This window comes from Lytechinus variegatus, chromosome 4 (assembly GCF_018143015.1).
Source record: "Lytechinus variegatus isolate NC3 chromosome 4, Lvar_3.0, whole genome shotgun sequence".
Taxonomy (NCBI): domain Eukaryota; kingdom Metazoa; phylum Echinodermata; class Echinoidea; order Temnopleuroida; family Toxopneustidae; genus Lytechinus; species Lytechinus variegatus.
This window is the reverse complement of record NC_054743.1, coordinates 49096574-49123124: the sequence shown is the minus strand read 5'-3', so window position 1 is coordinate 49123124 and position 26551 is coordinate 49096574. Positions and strand designations below refer to the sequence as shown.

The 26551-nt window shown below is 37.6% G+C and overlaps 1 long non-coding RNA gene across 4 annotated transcripts in view; it reads left to right on the top strand.

Annotated features, from left to right (window-relative positions):
• The window catches only part of LOC121414228, a 51173-nt gene extending 30453 nt beyond the window's left edge, over positions 1 to 20720 (top strand). For 2 of the 4 annotated variants that reach the window (XR_005969824.1, XR_005969825.1), the window contains exon 4: positions 8065 to 8416. This is a non-coding gene — a long non-coding RNA (uncharacterized LOC121414228). Of the gene's footprint in view, positions 1 to 8064; positions 8417 to 8548; positions 8797 to 19681 lie in introns of those variants that run through there. The other 2 variants (XR_005969826.1, XR_005969827.1) reach the window with 2 other exon arrangements.
• The last annotated feature ends 5831 nt before the right edge of the window (positions 20721 to 26551 follow it).

Below are 26551 nucleotides of genomic sequence, written 5' to 3'. Positions count from 1 at the left end.
TTATTATTAAAGGTCAAGTCCTCAGAAAAATGTTGATTTGAATCAGACAAGCACAGTGCTGAAGATTTCATCAAAATTGGATGTAAAATAAGAAAGTTTCAAAGTTTCGCTTATTTGTAACAAAATAGTTATATGAACGAGCCAGTTACATCCAAATGAGAGAGTCGATGACGTCACTCACTCACTATTTATTTTGTTTTTAATTGTTTGAATTATACAATATTTCAATTTTTACGAATTTGATGATTAGGACCTCCTTGCCTGAAGCACAAAATGTTAAAATAATGGAATTCCACGTGTTCAGATAGGAATGAAACTTCATTTCACATGACAATGACATGAAAATCAAAATATTTCATATAATAAAATACAAAAGAAATAGTGACTGAGTGATGTCATCAGTTCCCTCATTTGCATACCGACCGAGATGTGCATATCACTGTTTTGTGAAATGAAGCGAAACTTTAAAATGTCATAACTTTCTTATTTTACATCCGATTTTGATGAAATTTTCAGTGTTTTGCCAGTTGATTTTTTCTCCTTTTATTCAAATCAAGTTTTTGTGGGGTGGACTTGTCCTTTAATATCTTTTACTTTGCCATTAAGATTTCACACCTCCCTTTGGAAATGACCTCTGGGTATAGGAAAAATTAGTGAGACTTTAAAGTGGCTGATATATAAATAGGAAAATGCTATTAATTATTGACTTTAATAAGGCCTAAGAATGGTATATTCCCCATTTCCCTTTTCTGACTGTAATAGATCCTGGTCATATCTTCAACGAGGATATTGTAGAGAGTTAAAGATAAACCCATATTTCCTGTATAATCCGATAGGAAGTTTGGTACATGATTGTGGGTTTTCAGAGTTGATTTTAAAAAATCTAACATGCTGTAGTTTGCAACTTATTTCCTTGTTTACAAGGATTCTTGAATTAGTACAGTATCATTATAAAAGGAGGTTATAAAAACGATTCAGTTGTGCTTGGAAGGGTGGAAATCTGTCTCCAAAGGTAGGGGGGAGGGGGACCAGAGGCTGGAAGACAAAAAAAAAAAAGGTTATCACCCAATAAGTAAGGTCATCTCGTCCAAACTACATGTTTTATTTTAATTTCTTTCTTTCCATCATAAAAGACCGAAAATAATACGGGACATTTGATATTGTGTCCCCCCTACTATTTTGGGTAGGGAGGACACGTCCCCCTGTCCACCTGGAATGTCGGCCCATGTGTGCATGTAGGCTACATGTAGCCAGGTCCAGGAAAACATGGAGAAAATCCCGGGGTTGGGGGCACTCCCATTGACGAGTGGATACCATGCGCGACAATGGGGTCTCGAAAAGCACCCTAACAAGTATTTTCCATGTTCTGAAAATTCACCCCTTAAAATTATTGGCGAGTGAAACCCTACCTTTAACAAGTATTGGAAACAAAACGATACCCTTGGCAATTATCGGGGCCACTATTCCCTGAATTGAACCCCCCCCAAACAAGTACAGCGATGTTTTAATTGTTATATGTCACGAACATCGGTTTTCCACTCCCTTTGGAGCATTCCTTGCATTCATCGCAGCCTCATTATGGCGCTGGCAAAACCAAACATACAATATCTTTCGCATCCTACCGGGTACCCATTTAGCACCTGGGTCGAGAGTGGCAAAGTGTGGATTAACGCCTTGCCAAAGGACGCTAGACCACGGCGGGATTCGAAAACACAACTCTCTGTTTACGAGGCGAGAGTCAGAACCACTTCACCACGGCTCTTCCACTTTTGTAATATTCAATGAAAGAAAAAGTATTAACATTATGTTTTATTTTTAGGACATTTCTCCTTTTAATGAGCCTATTATCCCATGCACAGTCTGCCCCCTGTAAAATTTCCTTATTTATTGAAAGAGAAAGTCTTCATACTCTTGCATTGTAAACAGACCTTGGAAAGCTGGATCAAACAGTATTCATAGAATATTCAATTTATATTTGCGCACTATAAAATCCATCATTAACATCATACAATGCTCATCACTAACTTTTTTCTTGGTGGCACGATCGGTCCACCAAAATCATTAATTTCACATTCTTGGTGGCCCTCAAACAATGGAAAATATTTATACAATTTATCAAAACATTGGTAGCCCAACAGGACCACCAAGTGTTGACTTTTGCAGAATTTTGGTGGCCCTACTCTCATTGTTGGTTGGCCCGGGCCACTGCTAATGACAGTAAAAAGTACAAATGTTATTTAATTTTTATACAACTGTTTTACTTAACAGTAGTTGTTTAAACAGTTTAAATGTGTTCACAATCTTAAACAACTAAGTTTAATTTTAGATATTTAATTTTAAATATTTAACTCATTAATAAATCAAGCATGATTTTTTTTTTAAACTGTAAACTAATGTAAGGTTCTTTTACAGTGGTAAGCAGCATTCTACAACAAATTTTAACAGTGCTTTTACTGTTTACATGTGTCTTTAAGGTCTCTTAAACCATGGACCTATGTCAGAGTAGTAGGTCCATGCTTAAACAGTTGGAAGGCAGAGTAAAAAAAAAAAAATCCTATTAGTGCTAATACCGGTATTTCTCACAATTTAGCTGCATATTGGAGTAACAGCTGATTTCCTACTTAAACTCATTAGACAGGAAGTCTAAAGAAAACTGAAGCCTTGTGCATGTAGTTTTCCTACACGGACCCTTGGTTGACATGCTAACACAGTTGAAGTAGACACCGTTCTCATACTTTCTAAAGCTTGTTTACTGGAAACCGTTCAGGAAACCAGTTTGGAAGATTGCTTTGCTAGTGTTCCCATTTGATCACCTGAAAGTGGTTTTCAAAACCACTTCCCGTAAAACGGTCTTGTTGCTATCGAAACACTCTCAGTGGGTGACATGTTTCTCGCGAGATTTGAAACCGCAGCGTAGGTATTCCACATACAGTGTGTGGTGTAGCACGTTTAAAATGTGCAAAGATTGCTTCCCAAAGAAAGGTTGTGTCCTCACCCTAAAACCAGTTTATGGAGGCAAAGCGATCTTCCAAACTGCATCGCGAGGTAGAAATCCTAACCGGTTTGGAAGAACGCTTCCAAGACCGCTTCGACCGTTCTCATTACACGTCAAACTAGTTTCCTGTAAATGAGTTGTGGGAAAGTAGTGACAACGGTGTCCTAGTCTGGTTTTCTGATGACTGGGCCTAAATTTGATTATATCCTCAACCTTATTTTCAATTGTTTCAAACTCATCCAATAGGTGTGTGTAAATGATTTCTGTCAGACGTGTATCAATCAGATATGATTGTGTAGGTCAGAGACCGACCTTTACGTACGTGACCGGGGCTCGAACTTGAACATCTACATCAATTTTTAACTTCCCCATAATTTGTACATGAATCTTGGATTACAGGCGTGCACCACAACCCCCAGTTGTAATATGCATTTAGACTTTTTTCAATACTCACATGTCCGCATACATTCGTAATTCCGCAGCTTCGGATATTCCAAAGGTTCGAAATTCCGTTGGATTGTTAGTCCGAAAACGAAATGAGGTTTGTAATTCCGAGGGTTCTTTACTCCAAAAACAAAATGTTTAACGAACCTTATTTTGTTTTCAAATTAACGAACCTTCGGAACATCAAACCTTTTTTCGTTTTCGGATTCGGAATAACGCCACAAATGTTCGGAATAATGAACCCTTTTACGTTTTTGGATTAACGAACATTGAGGTCTAGGCAATTTACGTGTTTCGGAATTACGAACCTTCGGAATAAAGAACCTTCGGAATTACGAACCTTTGGAATCACGAAGTGTAACCCACATGTTAGTTAGAGTGTGGTTAAGGGTCTGTACCTGCAGACTAGGCATGAATTTGTGTGAGTGTGCAGCTTGCAGTGCGTGCATCGTCAAGAAAAAATACAAATCACATCCTGGTTTAGAGAGCGCACTCGCTTGGTTTGTGCATAGGAGCCCACACACTGATCAGTACTCTCCCGCAACCGGCCGTGGGAAGTGGACCTTTTTGGGAAACTTTTGAAAACAGTCGGACTGGCCTGGGAACTTTTAAACTGTCTGTAATTGTTGATCCTTGGATACCTGTTGAACTATTCTTGATCTGTACCTTGGATTTTTACATAAAAGTGAGTGGTTGATTAATATGTTCATTAAAAAGTGAATGTCTTTTTTTTTCTATTTGCATATTATCTTGAAAGTAATATCCAATCCAATCCAACAATACTTTTACAGAGAATGCTTTTGAATAATTCTTGCATTTAGAATCACCTTTATACAGTTTGCAAATGTTATTACCTTGGTCATTGAATCCATCACTCTTTCACACAAACTGCGCACCTTCTCCACTCCCTGGGGAGTTACATGTACTTTGTCTATTTGAACATTTTCTTTAATAGACTAGTCAGTCTAATGATAATAATAATAATAACAATTCCTGTGTTTATTAATGCTTTATATTACCATGGCCTTTGGATCAATCACTGCTTCACACATAGAATGCACCATCTCTACTCCCTGGGGAGGAACCATTAAAAGAACGAATCATTTTATTTTTATCATTCCTCAGTATTCTTTTGCTGTTGTAATGTTGGATCTCAATAATTTAGATGTGCATGTAAACTACAGGAAGTCAGTGATGGTACAGCATGTATACACTTTGGAGTTTCATTATAAGGGATGGTCCAGGCTGGAGATATTTATATCTCAATTTGAATTCACAAAGCAAAATGCTGAAAATTTGATCAAAATCAGAGTAACAAATAACAAAGTTATTGAATTTTAAAGATTGTCATTATTCCGATGAAACAGTTCTAGGCATGTCTTTATGAATATTCATTAGGCGGGCTGATGATGTCATATCCCCACTTGTTCTTTGGGATTTTATTATATGAAATTAGGTTTATTCAAAAATTGTTTACCAAGAACTAAAACAATGGGATTGACAACTGATTATTAAAGTGCATTAGTTATTTATTGCTGCAACTAATTTCATTATGATAGAGACACATCATTAAACATTGAAATAATGAAATGTTTATGATTTCATATAATAACATAAGAAAAGGGAAAGTGGGGATGTGACATCATCAGCCCACCTAATGAATATCCATAACGATGTGCATATAACTGTTTCCACAAATTATTGATAAACTTAAAAATTTGATAACTTTGTCATTTGTTATCCGATTTTGATGAAACTTTCAGCAGTTTGTTCTGTAAATTTTACTCTATTTAAAGGATAAGTCCATTCTATTTGAAAAAAGGGAGAAAAATCCAACAAGCAAAACACTGAAAATTTCATCAAAATCAGATATGAAGATATGACATTTTTCGGTATGCAATTTGCAGACTGATGACGTCACCCACTCACTATTTCTTTTGTATTTTATTCTACGAAAAATGAAATATTCTAATTTTCTCATCCTTGTCAAGTGCAGCAAAGTTTTCTTTCTCCCTGAACATGTGGAATTACCAATTTTTTAACATTTATGGTTAAGTCAAGTTGGTCCTTATTGTCAGATCTGTAAAAATTGAAATATTGTATTATTCAAAATATAAAAACAAATGAAATAGTGAGTGATGGACATCATCGACTCTCTCGTTTGGATATCGCTGAGTTGTGCATTTAATTGTTTTGTGAAACTTGGAAAATGTCATAACTTTCTTATTTTACATCCGATTTCGATGACATTTGCAGTGTTATGTTTGTTTGATTTTTCTCTATCAATTCAAATCAACAATTTTCTGGGGTGGACTTGACCTTTACATATTTACAGCCCGGACCATCCCTTTAAACTTTGCTATTAAATAGTTTTATCGAGTAACCAAAGATGAAAGGGGCCAAACATTACAGGTGTACATTAGCCTGGATCATGACTAAATTGTTTATTAATACTGTTATTTCCAATGCTTGTTTTGCCTTCCCTGGCCTCTTGTTGTTCACAGCAAGGCTGTTATTTTATTTTTCTCTTTTGATATTATAAACATGACTCACATACATGTAGTACCCAACCATTCCATGCATGTTGTCAATTTCCCATTATGAATTTGACCTATAAATTACAACCAAATCTCTGCATTACCAAAACAGTTTAGATGTTGTATTTTTGTCCATTCTGTATTAAAATGATTATCTGCGATTATGATATGATTACATTAGATCACCCGATTTACTCAGTCAGTTAATATATCATACTTGTTCAAAATGAGAAACTGTATAAATAATTTGGTGCTTGTTCATGTTTTTTTACCCATTTTGCATGAAAGTAATCATCAGTGTTAATGCTCTCATTATAGCCACTGATTTGTTGATTTGTTCAATTTATGAATCAATTTTATACTCATTTATCCCCATTAATTGTATAAATCAGAACCTGTGACATAAATCCACGTAGGTTATTGATGAAGCATGACAGTCACCCTGCCAAATTGATTAAACGACGTTAAGCCGACCAGTGACTCGCTCATTCGGGGCTTAATTGCCTCTGATGAGGCTTGCACTGATCGTCAATGTTAGACCACCAGGACTAGTGCTGGGCAACGTCGTTGTCAGGCGAGGCGAAAGCCAATCATCCACACGTGGGTTCACTTACCCGACTCCACTAAACGACTTGTGATTTATCGCGACTCGAAACCCTCGTGCTTGTCAAAATTGAGTTTATTTCATATCCTCTCTGCCTTGATGCAATTTTAGGCAGTCGTATACATTGCACCATGCATGCACCTGACTGTAAGGATAAATCTGCGATGGTTGGATCCCTGAACAGCAAGAGGAGGCAGTAATAATGTCCGTGATTTCTTTGTCAAGTGTTGCAATTTCTGGTCAGAATGGATATCATATCCATCTTTCTGAGAGCCAGTAAAACCCTCTTTCCTTCTACTCTTTCTCCCTCTATCTCCCTTTATATTTTTTCTGTGTCTGTCTTCATGTCTCTTTTCTTTTCTCCAGATCTTAAGTCATCTGCATGTTTTTTTTTTACTTGTATTTATTCTAAGCTGCTTGATCTTGATTCTTGATCTCCTTCCCTCTTTCACTCTATTTTTTTTCCATCTATACCTTTTTCTATTTTTCTCTACCTATCTTTATCTACCTATTCTTCACTCTATCTTCCCTCTCCCTCCTTCTCTAACTATCTTTATTATTCTACCTTTCTCTTTCATTCTGTCCCTTTTTTTTCTTTCTGTCTTTCTCTATCTTGCTTTCGTTATCTTTCTTTCCCTCCTCTGCCTATCTTTTTTCTTCTCTCCTCCACTTTTTCCATTCTGAGAGCCCTATGTTCTTTTTGTCTTGGTATTGAACCTCTTTCTTTTAATCATTCGTTATTATTATTATTATCATGGTCCATTGTTTTTATTTCTTTCTCCTTCTTCATTACCATCCCTTTATTACTTTTTTCTCATTTTCTCTCTCATTCACGTCCAAAATGAAATTACCTTAATTAGAAATAAAGCAACTTTCCTTTTGATTAATTTTGAAATTTTTCATTCTCCTTTATGCCTGTATCAATAAGCCTTTTTCTATTCCTCTTCATCTTTCGTTCTGTCTGTCTTCCTTTAGTCTCTCCTTGCTTTCACACCTTGTTCCCTAGAATGTATTTTAATTTTACAATATTCACTTTCTCTTCTATTGTTCATTGTGTTATCCTTCAACCCTCCCCTCTCTATCTTATTCGATACATCTATTATGAGCTTGTCAGTGGTCAAAATTACATTTTCAAGCGCTGGCTGGTGAAATTTATTTCTTTTCACTTGAGAAGCACTTTCAATCCCATCCAGGGGATATAGAAGGACTTGTGTTTATTGCAGATATGCTTTCAATTTCAGATCTTCCCACTCGCTCAATCCTGGAGAGCAGGGCTGGAAACACATGGAAGGCGTGAAGGGACATCTGTAAAGCACATACGTGTGGCCTGTAATTGTTCTTGCGAACACACATATTGCAGTGTTTTCAAGAGCCGCAAAACAGTCTGTGAATACATAGCTGAATTCTTTCCTCTGACCGGATAGAAAGTGAATCGATAGGCACGCATTTCATGAGAGACTCTCACATTTTCTTATCCGCCGCAGGCTTTGGAAGCTCCAGCCGTGGATTTTACACACGCCCGTTTTTCTCTCCTGATGTGAAGCAAGCGAGGCCGGTATGTCGGCTGCAGCTTCCGGAAAAATATGGAACCGCCTCAAAGATCGCGTCAACCGCAATGGGATCGTGCGACGCATCAGCATCAGACGGAGCAGCCGCGTGAAGAAGTATTCCCTGGACGACGAGGAGCGAGGTCCCGAAGATGGACCGATTAGCGAGTGAGTTTTGATCTTTGTTTTCCTGCCAGAATGCTGCATCCTACACCGCATGAATTCATCTCACCAATCAACTAATCATTGTTTTTACCCTCACCACTAACCATATATTTCATCACATTAATGACATTGTTTATTCTTATCCCAGTATTTCATTAACAAGTTTAGCAGTGCTTGTAATTTTTGTATACTTTTGTTTTTGTATACTTTTGTTTTAAACTACTAACTTCATCCTTTTGTTTCCTTTTGTATCAAGGTGCATTTTGATCATGAGTGAGTCTTTGCTCAGAAGACCTATCAGACTGCCACCATGCACAGTACACTACCATGATATTGACCAACCATCTCCACTACTGCTACTCTCATTATACCTGTAACCACCACCAACACCACCACCACAATCAGCACCACCATCACCACGACCAACACCCCTTAGCATCACCACTATACACCACCACCTTATCAGCACCACTACCATCACCTCTATAAATGCCACCACCACCACCATCAGCACCACTTTCATCACCTCTATAAACAGGGGCCACCACCACAATCAGCACCACTAGCATCACCTCTATAAACACCACCACCTCGATCAGCACCACTACCATCACCTCTATAAATGCCACCACCACCACCATCAGCACCACTTTCATCACCTCTATAAACAGGGGCCACCACCACAATCAGCACCACTAGCATCACCTGTAAACACCACCACCATGATAAGCACCACTGTCATATCATCACCTCTATAAACACCACTACTACCATCATCACCACCATTTTGCCATCAATGACCACCACAACTTTACCACTTCCATTACCACCACAATCAGCACTACTACCACCACCACTATTACCACCATTTTTACAACCACCACCTTTTTTCCATTGATGAGTACCACCGTAACTTTCACCAACTGGTGCTTACCATTTCCATTAACACCACAATCAGAATCACTACCACCACCACCACCACTACCTCTGCCACCATGCTACCACTTATAACAGACACCAGTCATACATGTACAAGCATCCCTAAAATATACAGCAATGTAATGTATCCATAACTATTAATGTCAATAACTACACAAAACTAACTGCATCTTGTCATTTTTTTCAGTTCATGAGTTGATTTTTACCATTTTAGGAGGCTAATATTGTATGTACAGTATTAACTGTACAGTGTAGGCCTAAATGTACAGTGCTTTCAAGGCCAGCTGAGCAGTTGCTCACCGTGGCGCATCATTGTCCTTCTTGTATCAATGTCTTTATGGAATGTTTGTCCGTGTCATTAATCTTCTACATCAATTTGACCATGATTATTCATTTCCATTCACACATTATTGTTTATTTTGCTACCCTGGTTAAAAAAAAATTGTTTTATTGATAGTTGAATACAAATTTAAATGTTATTTAGAGTTGAGAAAATTATTTAGAGTTATGAAACTTTTTGAAAATGTGCTGGTGATGTTTCTGTGTTTTGAAAAAGTGTGCTATCAGTCATATTCAAACTGACACAGTCAACAGTCTGAGAGTCTGAAAGATTTGACAAGGACTTTAATATTCAGGCCTTAAAACTCTAGCAAATCAGCTAATGCTCCTTGTTGCAAATAAACAAATCAGCAACAATTGCAAATTTGTAACTAATTTCAAGACATGTGATTGGTTCGGGGAGGTCACATAGGTTTGTAATTGATCGCAAGTTTATTCTGATGCCCCAGTTTGTATGTGTCTGTTTCCCAAACACTTTCTTGATATCAAAGAGTGTTGTAATTTTGCAATATTTTTTTATTAAATAATATTTTGTAATGCTATTTGGAAATAAGATGAATATCTTCCTTTACCACAGTTGGTGCTTGACATTGATATTGAAAATTCATTTTTCACATTTGTATTCCTTTTTCAGAGAAACCAGAAAATAATATCCACAGTATACATTGCCCATGGATGCTATAATCTACTATGAAACTGAAACATACCACTTCGATTGTGGGCTAGACACATTGTAAATCATCTTCAGTTTCTGAACTTCCTGATAATATTATCAAAGAATGAATGAAAAACGTACATGTATACTGTCAACTCACTACAATGCATACAAGTATGTACAGAGGGCATTCTGTGCAATATTCTATGCAAGAGTAGAACAAAAATGAACACAAAAACCAACATTTCTGCAAAATCGCCCATCCACCCATCAGTTGTCCAGAAGAAGCTGTCGAAGAAGTAGAGAAAAGTTAAAAGCTTTCTATTTTTTTTCTCCTCTGAATAAAAGCTTACACAAAACCTGCATTTTAACAATTTCCCATCCACCATTTTTTAGTCTAAGGCCGTGTTTATGCTTCCACTTTTCAGGCCAGAAGCAGCGTTTCCAAACGTGATTAGTCCAAAACACGGTTGCGTCCATGCTTTCATTTAAACGCTGTTTCAAAATGCCGATCGTAAACTCACAAAAAGGTGCGTTTGTAAACGTTGTTTGACCAGAATCAGGCTTTCTGGGGAAGTATAAACAGAACCACGATCGTAAACATGTTTAAATGATGTCATTTGGTACAGGCTTCCGGTGAGATGAAAATCCGCGGGCAAATACAGTCGTATTGCTCCATGTTATCTCCACGTAATAACAACAATCAGAAAAAAAACTTTCGAAAAAAGGCGCGCCCAATTTGACCTCGCTTTTGCGATGCGAAGCCAGCTGGAGGTCATGATTTGCTCTGAAGAGTTAAGCATAAACAGCACTCCCAGAACCACGTTTACGATCAGAGTTTTGAATCGACGTTTGAAATCGCTGATTCTGTCCTCGCACCTGCATAAACACACCCTAAATTGTCCAGAAGGAGCCGTCTTGGTGAGGATAAAAGTGACAAAGTTCCCTTTTTTTCTCTCTCTAGACGAAATTGCGCTTCAAATTTTGCAGAGGAATTTATAAGATACAGGTTTCTGGTCCTGTTGTGTGTCATGCATCATTTATATTTTGTGTAACAGCATCAGACTTAATTCTAACACCAAAGGCATACATGTACATGTAGTTAGAGCTTCTGCCTAGGTCATATATGCTACCAGAGATGTATTACTCTATACGTGTGAACTAAGCACCTCCCCTCTGGAGGAACTTATTAATTTACACCCCATTGGCAACTTGTTGATATTGCATTGTATGGCTATAAGCGTGTGCTAATTATGACTATACCCCATTGTTTGCCTTTTAGGCAAATATACATGTAGGGCTATTTGTTGTAAATACTAGTAGCTAGCAGGATGCAGGCTTGCTATTTATAAACACTGACTTTATCAATTGTTTTAAATCCATGGGGGTCATTTTGGTTGTCCACTAAAGTGACCCCAGATAATTAAACTTTTTGTCCTCTCCTGAGCACAAAATCGTGTTGATTCTTTCCTAAAATAGCCTTTAATAAAAGCAGACGTAAGCTTTTTGACATGCACTCATCACAGAAAAATTGCATGAATTAATGAACAGAACATTAGAATGAAACGATGTATACATGCAATAGAACAGAGACAATGGACATTAATTTGTGACAAACGAGTTTGCTTGCTAGCTTTATAGATTAAAAAAACATAGATTAAATCTATAAATGTGTACAAAATGAGAAAAGGCTGTGCAGCTAATCTGGAGTATGATGCATATTCTCTCCAAGGATGTCTTTTGCCTAAAATAGATGAGATTAATCAGGGAATACATGTTTTTGTTTTCATTACTTATTGCTCTTTTCCTGTTCTGTATTTCCCACACTTCCCCTCGATCGGCATGGAAACCATCGAGGGGGTGAGTTATGTGAGATGAATGAAGAATGAGAGAGAGAGAGAGAGAAAGAGGAGAGGGGAAAGAAGAATAACTGGGATTGTATGTTTGTATCTTTGCAAAAGAAATTTACTTTTGACAAGGAAATAATCAAATAATTATTTGTCCTTTATTCAGGTCGACTTTGTGAGTTATGTGTGAGTTAATAACTTTAATGTGTGTGTAGAAGCTAAAGAAGGTACATGAAAATCGTACCCCATATTTGATCCAGATACACTGGTACAGAAAGTTTTGTGTTATATTTTGCTCAGCAATTAGTAAAAAATCAAGCATTCTGACTTAAAAAAAAGTCCTCAGCTACTCAATTCTGGCCAGCTTGGTTCTTAACCCATAATACAACACTATTGATTGTGAGCATTATATGCTTTTCACACTTCAAATATTTTCCTTAACCCCAGGAAATTAGAGGGCTAAGCTTAGCCCACTTCAGATTCACACTATGTTTTAGCAAAGTGGGCTAGCACGGTAAAAAGTATCTATAGTGCTAGCTATAGTACTATAACAGTACTATCTGGCCCTGCAACAAAGCGGGGTTAGCCGGCGGTGCTAAGAGATGCAGTGTGATAAGAAACCAGGCTAAGGAAAAGTGATGCTAAGCATTAGCCAATCACAGAAGTCGAAATTGCATGTTAATCACGCTCTGTGTAGCAAAATCATCAATATTCATGAGCTTTGCGAAAGTTCGCGGTTAAGGCGTTAACCACGGCTAAGCACATAGTATAGGGTTAAGAAAGACAGTGTAAAAAAGATTGTGCGGGGTTAAGGATAGTAAGGGTTAAGGATAGTATGGGGTTAAGGAAATCCAGTGTGAAAAGCATATAATAATCTTGTACTACATGTATAGGGTCACTCTAATGATAACACTGTGTACTACTTTACATTCATACCATAATAGTTTGCTTATTTTAAATACCAAGTAGCAAAATAACTACTTTATCTCTCAGAAATATTTTAGTTTTTCATTGAAAATAAAATTATATGCTAATTTATTCTAGTATTAATATTATTAATATATGTACAATTAAATAAAGGTATAAGTCAAAGAGAGACCAAATTTAGCATAGGGATTAGTTTGATCTCCCTTTAGTTCTTCAGTGTTTCCCTTTAAAGAATGAATAATCAATTTGAAAGTTAGCCAAATGTGAATGGGCAGATGATAGATAGAGCACATCATCTGATACCAAGTTACATCCTATGTCACTCCCTCACATTGGGTTAAGAATGCCTTGGAAAACAGGAAATTTGACTTTTCAGTACATTACCTAGTTGATCAGCCTCGCCAAAGACACACGCTGACAAATAGGGTTCTTTAACCCTGTGTTCATACTTATAGAATTCATCGTTTTTATGAAAGAGGATCATATAAAAGAACTCATAATATGCTGACATTGGTTTCTGTAATCCCATGTTTACACCATCATAAATCGTCATTTCTGTTTAACAAGGATCATACAGCTTTTTAACAAGCTCTAAAACATACACTGAGAAATATCATTTTGTAATCATGTGTTCACATTGTCGGAAAACATTGTTTCTATTAATTTGATTCATACAGCTTCAACGAACTAACAAGACATATATATGCTGATATACATGGTTCAGTAACCATGTGTTTATTATAATCCATTTTTTTTTATTAAACAAGGATCATACAGTGCTAGGGTTATGTATACGCGGGTTCACACGCTTAAATTCATTGTTTCTCTTAGTGAGGATCAAACCAATTTAAAATTAGGCTTTCACCTTTATTTTACTATTTACCACCTGGGTGTGGAGTGGCAAAATGTTGATTGATGCCTTTGAATACCAGAGGATGTTAGGCTAGTCTGCTGTGCAAGCCCGTCACTCGATTTACGGGTCTGATTTTGCAGTCTATAATGCCTTGTGTACTGAAGGCCCTATCACTTTTCATAGGAAGTTTTGTATACATGTATGTGCTAGTCTTTGTGTGGAGACCCACTTGTTGATCTAAGTATCAGTCAGGGTCTGTGCCTGCAGACTAATGTTTTGCTGCAATAGGATTTAAACATTATTTTTACATTCCCTAGGGAGCATTGCAAGCGTTTTCAAAGTCCATTGATATGCATGCTAGAACCCATTCTTCAGCGATTCTTCAGCAACGTATCAACATCTTGGAGTGTGAACAGACCTTTGAAGTATCAACTACATGCCATGGCTATACACAACTGAAGGTTCTTCCCGCATGGAAGATGACACATACTTATTATGTTATATTTTTCTTTTCATTTTGGTTTTAAAAGTTGACTCATCCCTAATCGTTATGGCTACGTCTTTTTTCCCAGGGATTCAGACTCACTGGCCCGTATTCTGAAGTCGGGTTTAACTTAAACTCAGGTTTAATGTTGTGGTTTAAGTGTGGACAGCCAATTGTTACATAAATCACTAACAGGAGAGATATCATAATTGAGCTCAAATCATTCGTAATTGTCTAGGAAGTACAAATAAATGATTGTCTTCACATTTGATTAATCAGGAAAGAGCACATTAAACATAAGAAACATGCAACTTCATGAAAAAAATTGATACTTTTGGCTTCCCATACTTAAAGGTCAAGTCCACCTCAGAAAAATGTTGATTTGAATCAACAGAGAAAAATTGTTTGAATTATACAATATTTCAATTTTTACGAATTTGACGATTAGGACCTCCTTGCCTGAAGCACAAAATGTTAAAATAATGGAATTCCACGGTTTCAGGGAGGAATGAAACTTCATTTCACATGACAACGACGAGAAAATACCAATATTTCATATGATAAAATGCAAAATAAATAGTGAGTGAGTGATGTCATCAACTCTCTCATTTGGATGTAACTGGCTCGTTCATATAACTATTTTGGTGAAAATAAGCGAAATTTGAAAATGCCATAACTTTTCTATTTTACATCCGATTTTGATGAAATTTTCAGTGTTATGCTTGTTGAATTTTTCTCTTTTTATTCAAATCAAGTTTTTATTGGGGTGGACTTGTCCTTTAAACAACAACTTTAAACCTGAGTTTAATTTAAACCCGACTTCAGAATATGGGCCACTGACTTCCAAAGTATGTCGATCCCATTATTGTACAGGCCTAAAGTAAAAGCTGAAAGATAAATGAAGCTCAGATATATACATGTATTTTGCATTTTAGCCCCCAAGAAGAGCATTTCACATACTATATTTTTTTCATATTAAATGTAGATCATCTGTTCTGCGGCCAGTTGCAGAAAGAGTTGCAATCAATTGCAACTCTAAAAATAATCACGCGCAACTTGATTTTCAACCAATCAACAGCGCCCATTAGAGACTTGCGATTGATTTTCTTGACCTGCGTTTAAACGCAACTCTTTCTGCAATGACCCCAGATGGTCAGTATAACTTTAAAGTTTCTTAAGTTCCAACTCATCGAGCAGCTAGTTTTGTGCGGATATTGATATGACACCACAACAGTCACATTAATGCTAGTCGGGATATCTGCCAAAGTCTTGTTGTTCACAAACCATGTCTGCTCTATTCATTAGTATTGCCTATCAGGATATGTGCTGGGGTAATATTAATATAACGTTTATGAAATCAACGCCATGAACAGTCGGTAGATTGGGATATAACTTCGCAAATTGCAGACAAAAGCAAACAATCCCTGAATGCCAGAGATAGTATCAGAACTGCATGGGGCTGATGTATTTAGGGGAATTCTGTTTATAACTTAGCACTCTTGCTGTTTTGGGATTTTTAATGGCTCTTTTGACACATGGGCTCGTATTCTGATAGCAAGTCGAGGTTTAAGTATGGATAGCCAATTCACTAACAGTAGATTTCAGCTCATTTGGCTTTCAAATCATTCATAATTTTCTAAGAAGTATGAATAGATTATTGTCTTCACCATCGATAATCAGGAAAGAGCACAGTAAACATAAGAAACATTCAACTTAACAGTTTTGATACTTTTGGCTTCCCATACTTAAACCACAACTTTAAACCTGACTTCAGAATACGGGCCTAGCAGTTTTGTCAAATCCTGTGCTCAATGCCCCTTCTTCTAAAGAATGATTTGACTCTGCCATGGATTAAACACAGTGATAAAATTATGGAAAGCCAAAATACGGGAATTTTGTAAACATTGTATGTTTTCTTATGTTCAATGTAGTCTACAACTGTAGACCCACATTTGCAGTGTGTGTATCACAGCTGATTCAAGGGGTCTGCATAGCAGACTAGGTCTACTGGAGCTGCAGATGTGAAATGGCTCGCGTCGCTCGCCCTTTCAGGCTGGTTTGCTTTGCAAACCAGCTGCGGATCCCACTTCATGAGCCATTCAGAGTCTGCATAGCAGACTACGTTCAATGTGCTTCTTCATTGTACTAAAATTTAGTAGAAAACTATCAAACCCCGATATCATTCTCAGACAATTAAAAATGATCTCAGTGACGGATGACCTGATGAAAGTTAAACAGTTATAATGATTTGAGAGCCTAATGAGGTGAAATACTTCCGAAAGTTAAACAGTTATAATGATTTGAGAGCCAAATGAGGTGAAATATGATATCTCTACAGTTAGTGATTTATGTAACAATTGGTTATCCATACTTAGACCACAACTTTGAACCCGAGTTAAAGTTAAACCCGACTTCAGAATACGGGCTAATAAAATCAAAGTTTGTGATTGATTGCGGGACTCATTTCTAAGATGAATTGCACTGATTATTGTCTATGATTAATCATAAAATTAGCCCTAGAAAAATTGCTGAGCTTCATGTCACTCAGCCCTGTACATCCCGTTATTTCTGTTTCGTTACATATTTTTATTCAAGCAATGATCTGCCAAACCGATCATCATTATCATTTACCCACACGTGTGAAACAAATCTTGGTTTAAGGATAATGATTGTTATAACACTATACAGGGAGGAATGACAATAAAATAGCTCTTTGTAATTATCTATCTGTTTTACTCTCTCCTTGAGCCTGGTTTCAGTATCATTGTTGATGTCTTAAACAATGTTTTATTATTATTATTACAGCCAAGATTTAAGAGAGGAGATACTTGAATTGAAAATTATTTTATTCTAAAGGTAATGCTTTAGTTCTTTCAATGATAGAAAATGATACTCCCAAACGTGTAACGCTGAAAAGGGTGCTTTTTGAAAGGCGATTTGCGGACAGATCACTTATGTTAACATTTCAATCCAAAGCAGCAGATATCTCATGCATGAAAGACATGCTTCTGGGGGATTTCTTAGATGTATTGTATACAATTCCAATGTGACCTATATACATGTACTTCCTGTGTCATATTGTGCGTTGGGTGGGCTTGAAACATCAATGTTGATGACACTTTGCTTGCCAGCAATCACTCTCTATTTTTTGCATTTTGGTTTGTGACTCTTGACTTAGGGTGCGTTCAATGTCAATATTCTAATTGAAACAGCAACGTGAATCATGATTGAAAACATGTTTACAAAACACCGAACACAAACGCGATCAGGGTTCCGCTGCTAAGTGTCAAAAGCTGATTATACATTGATCATCTTTAAATTTCCTTCTCTCATTAGTGCAGCTTTACTGCGCATTTTGACCCATCACAATAAAGGTCCATTCTGACACGTGCTTGTGAAAGCTTTCACTGCGAGAGAAAAAATCAAGACGTTCGAAACTCAATCGTGTTCACTGTCCAATTTTGTTGCACTCGTGATGCTCAAGGTTGTAAAATCTTAAGCTGATCAAGTTTTCATACCCATCTTTCTCAGTTTTTAAATTTTCCTTCGAATCATGACCTGGAAATTATTTACTTTCACGACTTGGACTGGGGGACATTGAACCGACACTTTGTTTCTCATTATTTCAGCATTTTGTAATTACGTTTTCAATCATGATTCATGTTGAAACAGAGGGTCGTGGGTTCGAATCCTAGCCATGGCGTGTTTTCCTTCAAGAAATTTATCCACTCTGTGCTGCACTCGATCCAGGTGAGGTGAATGGGTACTACCCGGCAGGAGAAATTCCTTGCGTGAATTGAGTGCCGGTGATGGTAGCCCAAGCTAAATCTGGGTTAATGATAGCAGCGCTTTGTATCCTCTGGCAAAAAGCGCTTTATTAATGCAGCTATTATTATCATTATTATGTTGCTGTCTAAATTTGAAAATCAACATTGAACACTGGTTCCATACTCCTGCCTCAGTCCCACCAATGAAACATGCTCATAACTGATTAAATATAATGGCATACATGTATATCATTGGTCAGTTTGGAGCAATTTTTTCTGCCAGTTGTGACTGTAGCATTGCATCTGCCATACATGTATGTGTGAAGTATGTGATTGAAATCAAAGGACAATGCTATTAACAGAACGTTCCTGAAAATGCCTAATGTTTGGGTCTGGTCTACATTAGAATATTCATCATCCATACTGCTGTAGTTAGGAACTTGTTTAACATTGTGTATTGGGTTTTGAAGACAATATCTTTCAACTGCTTTTCGATGGATGACACGGCACTTGCTCCTACGACAATTGCTCCGGTCTTGATATCCCAGTGGGAATAGGGTTAGAGTAAGGATTGTAATAGAGTGTTTGGATCAGAATGATACTGTATATAAGATGAGGATTAGGATTTATTCAATTTTGGAAGTTAGGTTTTATGTTTGGTTTGATAAGCAGATTTTCTATTGGAGCAATACTCGCCAGAGCAAGCGTCATGGAACGTTTGAGGAATCTCATATTGAAATTGATGTAGTGCTTGTACCAACTGTGCAGATTGCTAAAGACACTAATTAGTGTTGATATTTCAAGGAAAGATTCTGGATGAATGTCATCTTCTCGGAAGGAATGCTGTTACTGGTGGTATATAAAAAAATGCCTTGCATGATTTATTAGCTGTATGCCAGCTGGTATCTCTTGGAAAGAAATCATTAATGCCTTTTGCTTAAGCTTTTTTGTGGTGATTACAAAAGAGTCGATATGAAGTTACATGAAAAAAAGTACTCTCAAAGGTTTCTGGAGGAGTGTTTCCTGTTTTGCAAGTTTGTAGATCCCAACTATTACATTTCCAGAACTTTCAAGATGTCTTTGCCATTTGTGGCTGTTTTCTCTTGAAATGCCATTATTGATGAATTCCTTCATCAGATATGAAATTCTAAAGAATGATTGCTGAGAAGTTATGATTGTCATTTCATGTGCAGTGCCCAACATTTGCAAGAAGTGTCATCATGTACTGGAGTGCTCTGTTCTTGATCACCGGTCTTTGACAAGAGGCGCAGTCTCAACCGGCATGGAAAGTATTCTCTTCCTTACTAAAGAACAAAACCCCCAGGTTACAAGCTAGATCTATGGAAATCATGGAAGTCCTTCAACCAACTTCACACAGAAATAGGCAGATGCAAATCCAACATGAGGCAATGGGACTGCTTGATAAATTGTGATCGTGGCCTTCCACAAACATGTTACACCTCTCCCGATGCCCCAAACCTCAATGAGCAATGTAGCCAAAAAGATGGCTGCAAATAAAACGGCTGACGAATGTACCAACTTCTGACCATATATCTGACATATTATTTGCACTTGTAGATGATGGATACAATAGAAGACCAATCATTGTCACGCACAGTACCAGCAAGATACCTTTACGCCATTTGCGGCCAGCATCACTGGAAAAGCGATCATCGATCACTCCTACGCCGGGGTGGTTGGCACTAATTGTGTACACAAATCAAGGTTAGCATAATATCAACACTGCCTGCGATGGAGTCATGGAGTCGTGTTTGTTGCTTTTGCATACATCGTCTTGGGCCAGGCTAGTGTCAGTGACAACAAATAAACCAGCATTTGTCACTGTATCCTTTTTAAGAACACATCAGTCTTGCGTCACATTTGCCAGTGGGTATTACTTGTTCATGTCTGTGTGACGCTGTACTCTGGCTTTCAAAAGACACTGTATCGTCACAAAAGTTAGGTACTTGGAAGTTCAGTTTTGATGTGTATTGCTATTTTTGCTATTCCTGGAAGTTGGCATCGGTACAATTGCTTCTGATGGAGGCCAGTATTTGCAGAAAGATAGCTTATTATTTCAGGTAATGATAAAAACAGTGGTGTTGGAACTCTTTCGCAATCAACAGAGATGCCTGTACATGATTTGAGCAGAACCCAAACTGGAATGCACAACAGTGGCCACATCATGGGCACACTTCAGTGGGAGTGCAGTCAGGTAAATGCTCTGTAGGGCCTGTTGAGTCCGGCCGATCCAACCTCACAGGGGGTGCCTCTTCGCAAACAGTCAAACACCTTTGCGGAGAGTTCAGTTCCAGGTGCAACGGTCAAAGGTAAGCAGTTCCCGAGCAAGGATCCGAATGCCGCAGGCTGCGAGGGATGCTTTCAGGCAGTCCTGGTTTCACTTCAGCAGCTTCCCAATGTGTGATAACTAATTATTTTGTGCTATTTTAACATTGGTGAGCACTGTAAATTAATGCAAAAACAATGCAAAGCTTATTTTCTTTTTATTCGTTTTAACCCTTTGACTTCTGAACCCTAATAGTCCCTGTACATAAAGAACCAACAAGAATTCCATTATCAGTTGTCGAGGGCTAAGTTGTTATTCACACGTTCATGTCTCCCAATTGTACAACTCAATATGAATATCCTTGTATTTCCTGCAGATATCTTATTATGGCTGCATATATATAGCCTTAGCCACAAAGATTTCTGCTGTAGCAACTATTTATTTTAATTAGAACTTTCACCATATATATAGGATAGAACCAATGGGAATTACATTATCAGTTGTCAAAGGACTAATTTGTTATTCACATTTTCATGTTTCCCAAATGGTACAACTTGATATGAATACACAGACTGCTGTTATAGCAACCATTCAGTTTAGAACTGTTACCATATATATGGATTGGAACCAATGGGAATTACATTATCAGTTGTCAAAGGGCTAATTTGCTATTCATGTTTCCCCATGGTACAACTTGATATGAATACACATACTTCTGTTATAGCAACCATTATTAAGTTCTCGAAGAACTTTCACCATATATATGGGATAGAGTCATATCTTGATGAAATTAAAAATTGCCAGTCATAGTACACGCTTCTAGGGTACGATTCCCAGTGGATCCACCATACATCTGTTGATAAAATGCACGGGTGAACTTTACAAATGTGTATGTCTGATTGTGAGGTGTGTATGTGGGGAATACAATTACCAGCTGAGGGGGGAGGGGGGAGGGGAGGGGGAGGGAATTCAAATGTATTTGTGTATGGGGAAAGGAGGGGCCCCTGGTATATCAGAAGAATTGGAAAAAAAATATATAGGCCTTGGCGTATGTATTTAAGCATCATACAGTATATGTCTGTGATTGCGAAGTGTTTGGTGCAGAACTGTTGGGAATTCCAGGTCGATGATGAGTGAGAGGGTATCAGGATAATTCAATTTTTCTGAGGTGGTGGGTGGGGGGGGGGTACAAGTTTGCAGACTTTCCACTGAGTTGCTCTAAATATAATCTTTTATATAGATTATTGTGATTCTGAATTCAGTGAGTTATATTCAAAATATTTATTATAAATTTTATTATTTTTTTATCAATCTATTCATTTCTTTCTTGTATTTATTCATTTATTATTTATTATTTTTCTATTTTTAAAAATATTTTTCATGTTTTATTAATTTTATTATTATTATGTTGTTTTATTATTATTATTTTTTTTTTGGGGGGGGGTGTGTGAGTGTTTCCATAATTGTATTCATGGAAGCATGGATAGGACTGGTGTAAGGAAACACAAGAGTTAGGATGAAGGAGTGATGGAGATGATGAAATAGATAATAAATATTCAGGTAAGAAGGAAAAAATAAAGAGTGTAGTATTAAAAGAAAGAAAGAGAGAGAGAGGAATACTCGCAAAGACAGAAATGTCATTAATATTTTCATCACCTGTAGAAAGTTTCATGTCACTGTGGAAATGTTTCTTTCTGTTCCCCTCCTAAGTCACAAGACCCAATTCCATAAGCAACAACAAAAAATAAAAAAGTGAAGGAGGATATTATATAAGGGCTAGATGATGAAAAACTTTCGCAACATCACTAAATAAAACCCCCATGCATGCTACTGCTCTTCAGTCAGCCGTTACCCCGTCCCGCTTCCTTGAACCCCTCCCTCTTCCTCCGGGGGGCGAGTTCACCCTCGAACCGTGACATTAGAGGAACATTTTTAGCCGGCTTCTTCCCCCATTCGCCGGTGAATCATTTCCCCCTTGCGAGCCCATTGGTCTGATTGGCAATTACACAAAGTTGGTTGAATTTCGGTGGGCGATGTGCGCTGAAGAAATTTACCTTTCACCTATTGATGCAGACCCGGGGAGTGTTCCATGAAACAACTATAGTCAGTGATATTGATTTGCTCTGAGCCAATCAGATGCAGGGATTCGGTAGCTTGTAACAATAATTGAAGATCACTCCTTGCTCGTGAAAAATGCTCCCTAGGTTTTTTATGATGGTTTTGAAGTCAACCCATGAAAACATGAAAGTTATGAGAAACAAGTGATTCTATTTGTATCTTTTTTTATTTGCGGTGCCATCACAGATTTGGAGTTTTTTTCTTCAATTGATTATTAGCGTTTTCTATCATTCATTTCCCCCTCATTTTACACTTATTTGTGGTCATATCATGTCCATGGTCATATTCACCAAGGTAATGATTGTCTACTTTATTGTTCAAAAAGTTCACTGTTGTACTAATTATTCCTGGGGGGGGGTAGACAAAAAGAAAAATGCCCACATACCCCTGGGTCGTGTGGTCCAGTGGTTAGATCATTGGACTCATTATAATCGCAAGGTTGTGAGTTCGAATCCCAACTCTGCCATTGTCTCCACTTTGATAAAAGGCCCAAGAGTGATATCTGTCGTCTATTATGTCAGCCACTATAGGTGGTTTCAAACCGCCTCGATCACAAGAATCCCCGTTAAATTATGAGAACTTTTTAAGGCTAAAAAATACCCGTTAATTATTCCTGCATTCACACCGCCCCGAAACACATCCTTCGGGATAAGTTCCCGAAGTTACGAGCATGCGCAGTGTGGTCTGATAAGCAGACAAGGCGGGAGATTCAAAATCACTAGCCCAGCAGCCACCCACGCTGCCGTGCCCAACGACACGCTGGGATAAAAGTTCCCGTAATTTGCTTTCACATCGCCAAAATACCTGCGACCTTGGAAAAATCCCCACGAAAGTTCTCGTAATTTCGCCAAGTACCTACTATTTAGCGGGTATTTTCTTTCGGGGAAATTACGCGTAGTTTGCTTTCACATTACCAAAATACCTGGTATTTTCTGATTGGGGTAAATTTCCCGATCAGAGAATACCTGGAACTGGCGAACTTCGAGGCGGTCTGAAACCACCTTATGACTGATTAACCTAGATGTAAAATGTTTCCAAGGTAATTGATTATATACCAGCTTGGCGTTTACCAGCAGAAAATGCTGTCCTGCCGAGTTCCTACGGGAGTTACCACAAACAGAAACAAACCGAAGCATACACATAAAAAAGAGAAATCTATGATTAATAATAAGGCTACCCAATAAATGAAATAAAACAAATGAATAAATAGTCTTAATATTCTATTATGGATATTACAGTAGCTGAGAATGAGATCAATGGTTGCTTGCTTTACCTTTGCACAAATACAAGTCTATGGACTTTTTAATAAACATTAACCTTTTATAGATATCCTTCTTTTTAGGGGGCAGTGAGGGGTCATTCATCTTTCAATCAAATATTTTTAATGCCTTTTGATCATCTCTCAATTAGACTAGCCCCTTTGAAACATTCTTGCTCTATCATCATTGATCAATGCATTGGTAGATGTCTTTTTATGCTTCTTGTATAAAACAAAGTATTTTGATGGGTCGGTGCAAAGAGTAAGTAAAATCATCCAGCATTGAACTCGGGTAACCTGGCCAAATTACCGACCAGACAATCTAGAAACTCATATAAACAGATTGCCTGTGATAGTAATGGGCCAGGGGCAGTTGAAATTAAATTAGCAAAGGACCATTGGGAATTTATAGTTATGAATAGTAGTTGTCATATTTAGCTTTAATACGGCATAGGCTGTTGAGAGTCGTAAGGTCATAAGTTCCTGAAATTTTGAAATGAATGAAAATCCATCTAGAACTCAAGAATGGTGTATGACCAGGAAAAGGGTGAGAAAGAAATGTTGGGAAGAGAGGATGATATGTTTTTTTTTTTGGGGGGGGGGGTGGGGGAGCAGAGGGGAGGGGGTGGGGGAAGAGGTGGGAGGTAGATGGTGTAGGGGCAAAGAGAGGGGGTTGAAGGATGGGAGGGGGAGAGCTCCCACGGTGGGGAGTGGAATTGGATAGTGGGCAGGGGAGTGAGTAGAGGTGTGTAGGGAAAGGAAAAGTATTAAGGTAGGTTCAGTCATATAAGAGAGGATAGGGGAGGTGGGAAGGGTGGGGGAGGGCAAAGGGAGATGGGAGGTTGAGTGGGGAGGGGAGGAGGTATAGGAGTGGAGGGAAATAAAAATATAAAAGTAAGTTATTTCCTAAGGTCATATGGGAGGGTAGGACTATCCCGCCATTAAAAAAGAGAGAGAGAAAAAAATGATTAAAATATTGAGATAGAGAAATGATGAAAATGGGAATAGTCCCTCCCCCCTCCCACTGCCCTTTATTGAGTCTTCTATGGAAAGCTAATGGAGGAGTACTTATGGTTTATGAAACGAAGGGTCTGTGTTGAACTAGTCTGCTGGCACAGACCCTGAAACTTTGATTAACAAGTGGGTCTTCGTACAAGACTAGCACAGAGTGAGACCACTGAAGGTGTCACGTGTAAAACATTCCCCATAGTCAATAGACTTGCGTGTTAAATTGGCACTTGAGAAGAAAAATTCATTAAAAAATTAATTAGAGGATCGAATGTTTACTACCTTTGGATAGGATATATATGACATCTGACATTCCATATCTGACCAGAGAAGGGTATCGTTGCCAGCTCATTTTAAAAATAAATCGCCATTTATGAAGATAACTATGATGGGATCAAATTCATCAACTAAACAGTAAAATATCCCAAATTCATCCGCCAGTCAAAAAATAGTTCCAAATCATTGATATATCTTCCCAATTTGGGCAAAGGAAGTTCAGTAGTTACCATTTCTAGAATCAGTGTAAGATTTTGAATCATATTCATACACTTTCGTCAATCAGCAATATCAAATCGAAAAAATTTGAATGGGTTGGTTGGCACGAATATCTTTAGCTTTCCTGATGTAATTAGGCTCGTGGCACCTGAATTGAAGCGTTGACCTACTAGGTCCATGATTGAAGTGAAGGGCTTGTACAGCAGACTCATCTTGAACAGAATGGGAAGCTAATAAATTGTTGCTGTAAATGTGAGGAAAAGAGAGGATGAAGGGGAGGGGATGCAGAGCATAAAATATGTATATATGTGTGGGTTTTGTATGAGTGGGGAGCCCTATATTTTTCTGTTCACTGCGGCTAATAAACAGTCTCAAGATAGTAGTACGGCATCATGAAACATTTAGAGATCTAAGGAGGATATTTGTAGTGAGAGGTTCAAAACCACAGTCATTATCATTAAAATAAGTACTCAGAATTCAAACAGCAACTTCTGTCTGTGCTATATAGTCTTTGCACTAAGACCCACCTGCTGATCAAAGTTTCATTCAGGTTCAGTGCATGCAAACTTCATTTATGCAGTATATTTAGGCCTATCCAAAACTCAGATATCTTCTGTTACATGTATTTAAACTTCTATTATCATTGTCATAAATCATGTGCAGTTTATCATTGAATGCACATGTATTTCTGTGAAATAGTAATTAAATATAAAGTCACATAAAAAATATGATTCATGAATGTAGGTAGTAGGCTTATATAGTTCTAACAAATTCTTTTGACCAGAGCACCTTCCTTTGCCCTGTAATGTAAAAGATAATTTAGTTGTAAAATTGAATGTAACTGGCATTCTATGGCAAAGCTTGATCAAATATAAAATCTGTATTAAGAAAATGTAATATTGCATATATAAATACAATACTACTTTACTTTGCCATTTTTGATGGTACCGTATGAGTGTATGCCTCTGTTTAAGTGCCAAAAAACACAACATCATGCAGTAATGGACTTTTGTGGCAGCTATTGAATCAATACACTGTAATTTGGGATCCCATTTGACCTGAAATGGATTTCAGATCAATAAGAAATCTGTTTTGTTATGTACAAATGAGGGGTTTAGCTGTAGCCTTGGAATGTGTTTGAGAAAGTTCAGAGCGGAGTTCACTGATTATTGCTCTTCCTGCAAAGTGAGAGAAACTGTTTGTAGGTACATGTATGTCCATCATATAATCTGATCTGCATACATGTCTGTCTGCCTATTTGTCTGTGTCTGTCCATCTTTCT